General features: G+C 38.9%; 1 protein-coding gene across 1 annotated transcript in view; it reads right to left on the reverse strand.

Moving 5' to 3' along the window:
- Positions 1-12,385, reverse strand: part of CENPP (centromere protein P) — a 115,587-nt gene that overhangs the window by 62,103 nt on the left and 41,099 nt on the right. The window lies entirely within an intron of this gene.

Here is a 12,385-nt window from a genome sequence, read left to right on the forward strand (position 1 = left end):
ATGTTAAGTAGGATCCGTTGTAGTATTTGACAATGTTCAACCTACATTTGAATAATTTAAACAAAAGTCTTTATAGCTTACAGAAGGACTCTTAGAAGTGGAACTGGAAACTATATTTGATGTTTCCTATTATAGATGTTAAATGCCTTCTTAAATCACATCGTTTGGACGTATTCTTTCTTTCAAATAAATCCTAAAAATCACGCGAAAGTGACTTTTTCCACAATTAGGAAACAGACCTAGGTTCTCTCCCAGAAAGTGTTGTAAGAAAAGTTGCAAAACCAAAAATTACCAGACTTCAAGGGCAATTCCTTGTGCCATTTTTGATAATGAGCAAAGATGCAATAAAAAGCTACAATATTGTCAGGTAGTTGTCTCTAAGCTAGAATATATTCTTACAATCTTTAAAGTGAGATAAAGACAAGTTTCATATCAAGAACAGATGAAAAGTCTTTAAAAGCTGTTGGCAATTTTTCCTTTCAACTTTAAGAAGAAAATGTCCTTCAGTGTTTTGCTATTGATAGAATTGGATGCAGTCTGAACATTAAAAGTAGGATACAAGATTTATGATATGCTTCAAGCTTAATAGGAATGACTATTAAACTCCCTTTAGGCCAGCACAAACATTTTTGTTTTATCTATAACAACTGTAATCATGTTTTTCATTTCATTTTATTCTTTTCCTCTTTATATTTTGACATCACACGGGTTAAGGATGCCTCCTTAATGGAAGTCCCTTACAATTGCCAAAACCAAGCAGCTGGAACTTGCCTGCCCTGCCTTCCTGTGCAGGGCAGCACACAGAACTCTCAATACTGACAGTACTGTATAAAATGGATATTTGAGATATCTATTTAGTGTATATTTGCTATTGGGATTCAAAATAAATTAAATAAACTTACAGAATAACCTACATGTGTTTTGCTTATTACATGGTCGCTCATGTCAAAATGTTCTGAGACTCTAACCAAGCACCTTTGTGACACTTCTCTAGATGCTTCCTCTAGTGCTCCTTTTTCCAAATCTACAGAGCTTACAGGTCCATTTATCACTGCTGCTTTGCACAAAGTCCAAAATCCAAGACTTTGGGAAATGGCACAGACTTGTAGAAGAAAATACTACAAAGAACTCAATTCCCAATCTCTCAGCCTTCCTACCACCCTCCTAAGGACACTACACAATCAGCATCAAATCTATTATCTGAATTCTTTTCATCTGCTTGGTCTCCTGGTAGTTAATATTTTGTTAGCATCACTCTGCTCATGAGACACAAACTATGTGAAGAGAGGAGGCAGAGCAGACCAGGGGAGGCTTTTACTGAAGAACAATATTTGCAAATAGAAATTCTGTAACACACTTCAAAGCAGAATAAAAACAAAAGACTACGCAGAACACAAAACCTGAAATCTGCTGATGACCAAGCATCTTTCTATTCCTGGCTTCTGGAGATGTTTCTAAGGAGTGCATTTCCTAGCAAATACCAACATTCCCTTAAGGACAGACTCCCCTGCCTTAAAGTACCATAAACAACTCATAGCCCCATGCAATGTTAGTAAATACAACAGGTAACAGAAAAAATCATTACATTTTTATGAATCACTGGTTTATATCCTGCTGCACTAGTTACATCATTCCAGCAATGTCAACACCAGCAGAAAAGCCAGCAGATTCCAATTCTGAAGCTTAACTGAAAGAACAAACTCACAATGTTGTGTAGTACATTTTTCTACGCTAATTCACTGGTAAGGTTTAAAAGGAAACACAGAGAATGCAAACAACTCCTTATCTAATCAGGGTTAATGCAATGGACAACAGGAACTGCATCCTCATGCTCTCTCTCTAGGCCCATGGATTCTTTACAGGTATTTGTGTAAGAGTTTCACCAAATTTTTAAGTCTGCTATTGAAGTCCCACTGTAATGGGAAAGCTTTGTAAAAATATAGTCAAGTCCTAAGTCCATATAGTCTTGATCTTATCCTTCCAGAGCCTTAAAAACTCTCTTGCCTTCTCACTCTTTCCTCTGGCTGTGCATCCAGACTGAGAAACTCTTTCTCCAGTCAGCACCCATGGATGCGTAGAACATTCACAGAAGAAACTGCAGCACAACTTTGAAGAAACTGCCTCTACCCTCACTCTTAATAAATAATCTCCAAACAATTTTATCAACAGCTTAGGCTTGCACCATCCTCCAGGCAATTCAGCCAGCTTAGAAGTTTAAGGAAACTTCATCTGTGACTTAAACTATACTGACAATTTTGCATTACAGCAGGAATTATCAAATGGTTCATTTTAACCATTTCCTGTAGATTTTATTTTTAGAGAAAAGCAGTCATTTCCTAGATCACCTCAAATTCATAGGATGCTCAACAACACTCCACTATTTTCAGATATTATTCTTCAGCTGGCATTTGTGGTAATAATAATTAATAATTTCCACACCTTGCATCTTTGGCATGCTTTAACACAGACAGGTGGATGTGTCAGTGGCACACAAAAATTGTGATATAAAATGTACCTTATGCAGTTTCAGCAATGGTTTCTGAGCATGGACAAAAATGTAATTAACAGAATAGTAATTAACTGATGAGATCACACTGGTGTTCAGTGATCTTCCCACAGAACAAGGCATTTCAGTATTGGCAGATGGGAAGAAAATCTGTCAAGAAATCAACTCCACCTTTACATTCTCTACAAATGTTAATAGGAAAAGGAAAGAGGAAGAAAGAGAAACTTGATATAAATCCTTCTCATTTCTTATTTCTTGTACAAGTATCTACATTTGTCTGATAAAATAATATTTATTCCATCTAATATTTTCAAACTTTAAAGGGCTTCTCTGTTCTGATAATCTGCCAGGTCCCTACACAACAGTTAACAAATTTCACCAGAGGGTGGCAGCCTGCTGCTACAAATAGAAGGAAACGTCATTCTAAGAATAAATGACAAACACTGTCAAAGCACTGAAAGAGCCCAGGAAACGTCACAAACACTGATTAAGCAGAAGGGCCTGTTTGAGTACTAAAGTACTATTTGAGAGCTGCTAAACCCTACTCCACACCATTAAATTACCGTGGGATGATTACATAGTCTCATTTTTCCAAGTCTTATCCCCAATATCTCCTCTTTCCCCAATATCAACCTACTTAATGCAGCACTTCAAACACAGCAATACAAAGAATATTCAGCATTAGCAGACAAAGAGAAGGAAACTTAATAAGATACAAGAAGTTTAAAGAATACAAGATACTACTAAATCATTATTTCAACTTTCACCATCAGCTGTGGCAAATACACACAATGTAAATCAAAACATACCTTCAATAAAACACATTTTCTTTCATAGGATCTAGGTGCTTTCTCCTGCTGCTAGACTGAGTTAAAGAAGGTGAAGAAGTGTTTATTTTACCTCCTTTTCCCAGTATTAATAGTATCTTCCTACTCTGCCTGGGATGAAACCTGCAGGAATTCAGTGCATTAGACAAGCTGGCTAGAAGTGTCAGGAAGGAGAAGAGGACAGATGGACAGAGAAGGAGCACAGCTTTTGGATCTCACTGCCTGATGTTAAGAACAATGAGCTGCAAATTCCTAAGAGCCCAGTGAGGTTTGGGCTGGATGAGCAGGCAGCGAGGTGGCTGACACGGCTGGAAGGCAGCGAGCACAGAGAGGCACCGGTGAATTCCAGCCTGAGGCCAGGCAGTGCCAGCGCACCCCGGGCTCAGTGCTGGCTCCAGCTCTGCTCCCAGCCCCGTTATCCACCTGCTGACAGGGCAGATCACCCTCACAAGGTCACTGACAGGTGACTCCCTGGGCTTATCCTGCTGGCCAGCAGGAGCTCGTGCAGTTCAGCTTAGGGAAGCCCAAAACCTTGTCCCTGGTGAGGGACAACCCCATGTGCTGGTGGCTGACCTGGAGAGCAGATTTGCAGGAAAGGATCTGTGGGTCCTGGTGGACAAACTGAACACGAGCCAGCAATGTGTCCTTGTGGAAGGATGGCTCCCTGGGAGAAGTGCATATTACATGGCTCTACACAGATATTTACCATATGTATTTTGATGTATTGATTAGTAGGGCTGTATTAACATTTTAATAATATGATAAATGTAGTCGTGTAGTTAAAAGGTAACTTTTGCAGTTAAAATAAGAACTATGTTAGTGGGATCTTTTCAAGAAAGGAATGAGGCACTCACACCAGATAGCAGCCCCAGGACACCCAAATCTTTCAGAGAAAAATAATTTATTGCTCCATTATCAGAAGAAACGAACTTCTTCCTGCCTTGAGGGTGCTGTTAGGACTAAAAGGAAGAAGTTGACACAAACCATATAGAATCCTATGTTCGAATGGAATTCATGCATCATGTATGAAGTGTATGAATATGCAACAGGCTGTTTTTAAGGGTTAATCCTCTGTTAACAGGGGTCCTTTTTTCGGGCTCATGATGCCCAGAAAAAGGTACCCAGACTGTCTGTAACTCTTTGTCTTTATTGTCTCATATTGTCCTAATTCAATTTGTCCAAAATATTATTGCTCTAATTGTATTATTATTTTTATAACCCTTTTATTACTATTAAACTTTTAAAAACAAGTGATTGGCGTTTTTCACGCTCCCAGTATCCTGGGCTGCTCTAAAGGGATAAAGACAACTCTTCATTCCCAGTGTTGCTGTCACTAAGTTATCATTTGTCTGGATTCCTGTGGATTTGAGTGCTGCAAGGCCCAGGTCCCTGCCTCACACCACAGCACCTCTGTGCTGCCAGAGGCAGCCCTGTGCCAAGGGGTCACTCACAGCTCTGTCCTCTCCTGCCTTCCATCTGCTCCCAAGCAGGATTTGGAACTGTCCCTTCCCAGCTGAAGGACCTCTGGAGCACTTTCCTCTGCCCAGCTGCTATTTTCCACAAATTAATAACCAGCACATAAATATTTCTCGCCATCCTGTGTCGAAATTGGTTATAATTGGTAATAAGGATTAAAAGATACTGAGTGAAATAAGTGACAAAGATAAAAGGTTCTTTTCTTTAAAAATATCAAGAAGGGAAAGTTTGGCTATTTTAAACACAATGGAAATTTCCAGAATGTTTCATGAGTATCCCATTAGGAATTCCTGCACCTGCATTTCCCAAAAAGTGAGTGAAATGACTCAGACCAGAGCAGTTGAAAAATATAAACTAAGAAGTGCAATTATTAACCCTTCATATCTGTTTGCTAAAGCAGCAAAATATCTCAGGTACCTAAACCAGGTTTAGCATAGAAAATCAGATATGACTTCACTGTTAAGCAACTTTAGAATAATTTAATGTAATCTCAAAAATCATTTACCCATGTCCTAAAAAGAAACTGCTGTTATCTCTTGAAGATACTCACTCCATATTCATTCCATTGCCAGTTAAAATATTGCACTATTTATCCAGAAAAACTATGGTACGCCACAACAGACAAAATAAACATTAATATTTTCATTTCATTTTGATCAGAATTTAACAGCAGCATGATAATAAAAGCAGTACTAAACTAAAAATAATGAAATTGTGTTCTGAAGGCTCTTTTTTTTTCCTCATTCTCTATGTTTAGAATTTAACATTGCTTCTTGGGCTTGTGTTGGGATTTTTTCCCTCCTTTCTGGGGAAACTAGAGATTTGAGAACAAAGCTGCTAATAGGAAACATATGGAAAAGTTCTGGAGTAAATGAAAATCTGACTTGAATTCCAAATGCCACGTATCACATACCACGGTCTAAATTATCTGCTAAGATAAATGCAAGATTTACCCTCTATACTCAGTGAATCATGTGAGATGGAAGACAAGGTTATGTATGAAATAAACAAAACCAGACTTGCATGATATTTAAGAGATTTCCAAAACTAATCAATATTTTGGAGTGCGTTGGGATGTTTCTCAAAGCCCACGTGAGCCAGTAAAGATTGGCTCGATGGAACATGCTGCCTTGCTGCAGTTTTTCACATAAAATATGAGCATTGCTACCCAAGTGAACAGTCAGGCTCTGCATTTAACCACTGTGCTGCTGTGGTTGCACTGGGAACCCCACACAGCCAGCTGCTCCTATGCATGAACATTTTCCTGTCCCAAATCCCTGTCCAGGGGAAATGTGACAATGATGAGATTTCTGGCACAGCAGCACTGGGGACTCAGTTTTGATGAGAATCTCACACATTTCCACAGGCAGCCAAGGCTTGCCCCATAGTCCCTGTGCAGCAGCAGGGAATTGAACAAGCCTGGATGCACCAGAGTAACCAGATAAACAAAGAGCCCCTGGAGAAGTGATTCACACACCTGGTTCATTCCACCTGTGCTACCCATCACCTGCACAAAGGTTTCTATCAGAATCAGGCAGAAAGACTGAAATCAACAGTTTCTCCTCACAATTACATTTGCAAGAACTATTACAGTGTTACAGGCTCTGCTAAGAATGGAAAAAATCTTGAGCTGTCAGGCTGCCAGCGGATGGAAAATTTCCAGAGGGACAGAGAGGGAGCAAGTCACAGACACAAGTATGGACTTGCCTCTTAATTCTTCAGCTGGTGTTATTTCCAAAAGCTGTTTAAACATAAAGACCAATGAAAATATTTGTCTTCCAGAAACACTCTTCACCGAACACTTTAACTCATTTGTGGAAAAAAACCCCAAAAAACTGGCCTGCCATTCTTAAAGATAGTATTTTACCAAAATTTGTATCTTATTTAGGCCACCAAGAACATCCAGTCACCATTTTTATCCTTCTGTCAGTTCTATCTTATCCTCTTTCTATTCTCCAGGGCAAAACAAGGAACAAACTGAATGAAGGAATCACAAGCTGGTAAAAAGGGCCTAATTTTTAGCATGAAGAAACCACTTTTGTATTAATCTCATAAGAAGATGTCCAGATTCAGGAAGTTACAGAATCATCTAGTATTCTGCAAGAATAATAAAAGCAAATGTCTATACTCATTTCTCCAGCAGCAATACTGTGATGCAGCTTAATTATTACTTGCTTAAGAAAAAATTCAGTGATTGAATTAACTATAGAAATTAATAATTCATTATAGAAATTAATAACTTCAGGAAAGCTTACTTGGTTTTTTGGAATGCATATTTTTCACTTATAGTTTAAGCTAATACATTCGGTTTCTGTTTAGATGCCACCCTCCTGTAAATTAATATTACTGGTGTCTTATATTTCCTCAGATACTAGATTTTACAAGGAAAAAGCCTTTTGACTTAACTCCATTAAAAAAATTACTAACAAAGAAAAAGAAAGCCAGATAACTTTCAGAAAAACAGCAAAACTAAATGTCAGTAGAAAAGTAGAATATTTTACCCCCATAGTCCCTGGCTGCATAATGCTGTCCTTTAATAGGAACCAGCAGGAGCATCATGTAATAGGATGAATTTTGAGATGACAGAATCAGGGTACTTTTAGGAGCTATTTACCTACCTAACCTGGGCAGTTCATGATCTCTCTGACAAACTATGCTCCTGTACAGTGGCCTGTAAATTTGAGATGTCTGATATGAAGATAAAATCTGTTGTGATGCCATACGGAAGAAAACACTTCAAACCTCACCCCACCATCATCACACCAGACCCCAAAACCACTTTCTTAACCAGGATGCCAAGAGATCCCTTGTTTCCCCTGTCAGGACCACAGTTAACAATTAGCATTTATAAACCCACAATCTTTTATTTCAGAAAAGTAGAAACTAAGCCTGATCTAAACCCAATCTTCAATATCCTTCTTATTGCTTCCCTCTAATAGATGGAAGAAAAAAAGTAGTCACCCTTTATAAAAGCCCTTTATCATTATTTATGCTCAAGTCACAAACAAAGTGAGGATTTTAAAAATATAAAATGTTTCTTACCATAAACTAACTACAACTCTTGGTGCTGTTTTCCTTGAGAGCGTTCCATTGGAGCACACATGTGTAAGGCAATATTTCATTACTCCTGTTTCAGGAATGCTTTGCCTTAGCAACCCTGTGTTTTATGGATTCATACTGCTTCTAGTGCCTTGTGCTTGGGACAGAAAGGGTAATGTATGCTTCCCACTTGAATAGTTCCCTCCCAAAATCAGAATGCACAGGAACCTGAGAAGAGGAGAAAATGTGAGCATGGAAAACACATCTGTCAGATGTGCAGCTGCTTTGTAAAGGCACTGCTGTGTCTTTCTAAAAGGCACCTCTCCCCTCAAACATCTCACCATGGCTAAACCCAGTATCTAGCTCAGTCAGCAGCAGTTCAAAACAACTACCCCAGTCCCCATTCTGGGGCTGCTTTCACAACACACAGACTCATTTAGAAGTTTCAGCATGAAGCCAAGTGTTTGGCAAAGATGTGAAGGGAGATCTGGACAGCTGACTTGCATTAAAAGTGACATTTTTAAAGGGAGCTACTACTATCAGCTCAGTTCTGGTAAAGTTTAATCACTCAAAGCACTGATTTCATGCCATTCCCTTACAAAGACCCAGTTAATATTTTTTAATAATTGATTTTTTTAGAACAAAAACATTATGGATGCTTATATTTTGGCTACAAACAGCTTTAGGCATTTACTCCACTCTTCAAAAAGCAATAGGACAAGGCAAGAGAAGGTGCTGGAAGCAAGACAGAACAAGGACACACTTGCCAAATTACTATGGAAAGTCTGTAATGTCCAGATCAACTTTTCCTCCTTAATGAAATGGAAAGAGCAGCTGTGGCTGCCCCATCCCTGGCAGTAGCCAAGGCCAGGTTGCACAAGGCTTGAAGCAGCCTGGGACAGTGGATGGACCCTGCCCATGGCAGGGGCTGGAACTGGATGGGCTTTCATCATTCTGTGATTCTCTGAGTGCTGGTTTAAGTGTGAGCCTTGCTCAAGCCTTCACAATAAGGATCCCATGACAGGTAATAGAAGAAACAACTTCCAGCCAGAGTGACTGGATCAAAATAAGATCCCCAAGAGCTCTGCCAAGGAGGAGCTGTGACTCACAAATTATTCCAACCACAGAGAAACTCTTTTGATTTGCTTAACTTCCATATATCAAAAGACATATTTACTTCATGTGTGAAGCACAAGCATTGCTTCCAAAGGACCATTAATATTAAAGAAAGCCCAAACAAAATGGAGAGTAACCAAAGGAAATCAAGGGTAGAGAGATTTTATCTTTCCTTATAAGACAATATGCCAGGGTACAGAATGATGTGTAATAACACCTGGTGTTTCAGTGAAAGCTTCCAAGTCACAGATTCTGGCTGCATAAGAACTGCACTGCAGGCCATAAAGGCAATGTGGTGCCAGCACCATAAGCTTTGTGCTAAAAGGAGAGGATTTATTCTCTTTAAGAAAGAAGGGATAATAAAAATTAAGAACCATTTTAAGGCTGATGTTCAGTTTCCAGACTATAGGACAGAGCTGAGCAGCTGCCTGGCAGAATCCTCTGCACCACCAGGCTGGACAGTTGTATTTGTTTGAATATTTCTAGAGCAATAGGTATTTAAGAAAAGAATCACATTCTGTAGTCATTGTAAAATCAAAGACCATCTCTCTTCAACACACTCCAAAGAGTAAATAGGAAGCACTTTCCATCACGTACAAGGGGAAAATTTCTGCTAATGCAAAACATTTTCCTACTCATGATCATTCAGGAATGCTTTGGCAAATAACTTAGACAACTACCCTTTATCCTTGCCTGGAGGTGCCTAAAAAAACCTTATAAACATATGATTTTCAGATTGGATACAAACCTGAGAACAATCTGAAGTTGCAAGCACATTTTCTAACTCTTTAACCAAAATTGCAGGAAGTCCTTAGCCATAAATGAATGAAACAAGTTAATGAATAAGCTATTAATATAAATTATTATGGTAGAATTCACATGATCTCTTGTAGACATCTACCAGTTTAGGGCACTAAGTCACCAGTTCTGCTCAAAATAAATAAAAAGTGCCTGCTTTGGAATAGACACTCAGCTCCATTACCTTCCTCACTTTCTTCCCTTCCAGAACATGCTGTTCTTTTATTTACAATGTTTATTAGTGAGTGCAAGACATCTGTCATATACTGTGATCATTGATATCATTTTATGTAAGACACAAATCAGGCAAACTAAAGATCTGTTAAAGTTTGAGGTCCAACTGCTAATACTGCCTCAAGAAAATGAATATACCTGCACCAGTAAACAGTGGTTGCAAAACCAGACAACTATTCCCAGAACTCCACATGGGAGGAAAACACAGCCCAAAGTCATCTTGGAACAACCAAAGCAGGCTGTATAAAAATACAGAGGATAACAGAAAGCATATTTATTAAACAAGCTACTCAATTTCTAAAAACAAGTGTCAGCTGACAAGAGTGACTCTCCTCAGCAGAGATTTATAATTTCATAAAGTTCAGGGTATTTTAGAGTAAGCAGACACTATTTGCTACACATAATATTGCTTACATCAATTTTCAACTTGTTTTATTATTCCAGTGTAAATTGTTTATAACTACTTGTTACTGTGTCAGTAGAAACATGATGAGTACACTACAACCCTATTTAGATGCCTCTTCTGTAGAAAGTAAAATCCATCTATTTCCAAAAACCATAACCTCTCCCAATACACTATTAAATCCTTCTAAGATTTCTAACACAGCAATATATTCAGAAAAATGTTACATTACTCCTCTTCTGTCAGTCCTTCAAAGTCATCTATCCACTACCATAAATTGATATTGTCATACAAAAAGCCTCACATATTATAAATTTGAACAGGCCAGGAAATTTGACACTTTGCTTCTGCAGTACCAATTGTTCCTTGCACATGTTCATGCACAAGTGTGACCAATCTCTAATGAGCTTCCTAATGTATTGCTTCTAGATGCAGAGATGCTTCTAGTGAATTCAGCCCTAAAATTCAGTGTATCACTGTTCGTTAGTAGAAGTTACTCAATAATTTCCTATGAGATTATAATTAATTCCCATGCTACAAGGTCAATAAGCTCGACTGTTTTAAGTTGCTCAACATGTTCTTCCCAGGAGCTCTTAGCAAAACAAAGTAAAACATTGAAAACAGGCTGCACAAGATGTGGATTGCCAGAGTTTGGATCTCATAATACCACCTACTAAATGGGAAATAAGTAGGGACCACACAACAAGGTTCGGGTCAGAGGCAACAGAAAGCACCACACAGGGCACAGCTCTGTCCTCCTTTGCTTTTTTAAACAGATTAGGCCTTGTCTCAGCTCTGTTGATGTGATTTGATGGCCCCTTTTCCATAACCTTTAAAAACACACGTTCCCACAGGGACACTCTCCTGGAATTTCCATTCCATCAAGAGCAGAACAGCACCAAACCTGGGAGGGCTTGGGCTAGGCTGGAGGCTCTGCAAGAACAACACCTTCAGCATCTCCATTTCCTGAGCTCTACACTGCAGTCAGTGGCACAGGGTAAACAAATCCAGCAGCCACTACAGCCCCAATGTTCAGTCAGCTCTGCCAAAGGCAAGCCCAGGTAAAAAACACCTCTGGGATTCCCAGAGGCTGCAGGTGGCTGCTGACAGCAGTGCTGGGCTGCCAGTCAAGGCCTGAAAATTGGGATGCCAAGAGCTTCTGTGTCTACAGTGGGACTCTGAAATGCAGCCCAGCCTCAGTGACATTGGCTCCAGCTGTTTCCTACCCACAGGCTTGGCAAGGAACCAAATTACAGCCTTCCCAGGTCCTTCTTATATCTGACTGTGCACTCCCTTCTTTACTGTGCCCTCACTCACAGGAACAAACATCACCAATTCTTATCTAAACCACAGAATCCCTTCCAAGTTGTCAACTGAGGATTGTTAAATTTTGAGCTTGAGGCCTTTTCAGACATCTGATAGCAGGGCCAGACTTTTGCAATTCTATTAAGATCATGTTTCCAACACAGTCCTCAGGTCTAACTTCCCTAGCTTGGCTTCATTTGAGTTCCCTAAACCCTCTATAAACAAAATGCACTTTTTTTTTTCTTTTATACTTTATAAGGACCATTATAAATTTTGGAGGGAAAGGAAAAAAGAACTTACCAAGGAAAACCCACCAAACACAAAGAAACCTAAGAATTTTTTACAGTCAGACAGTCAATATAAGAAAAAGGCCCAATAATTGAAAGTAATTTATACCTTCTTATTATCAGGGCCATTCATCTCAAGACCACTGGTGATCTTTTCTACTTTATCCCAAGAACATTTTGACTAGAATTTGGAAATTTTAAATGTCTTCAGTAGACCATATTCAACTATCTAAAATCCCTTAAATTAATAAAATAATAGAATAGCCTTTCTTGTATCTTCAGCTCAGAAATAAAACTGGAAAAGCTGTCAAGTTAATAAGTTGAATGCAGTTAATGGAGATGGTGAAATTGCAAAGATTTTAATTGATGAAAAGGATCCATCCAAGTTTAGCTA

The sequence above is a fragment of the Molothrus aeneus genome, chromosome 12 (assembly GCF_037042795.1).
Source record: "Molothrus aeneus isolate 106 chromosome 12, BPBGC_Maene_1.0, whole genome shotgun sequence".
NCBI lineage: Eukaryota > Metazoa > Chordata > Aves > Passeriformes > Icteridae > Molothrus > Molothrus aeneus.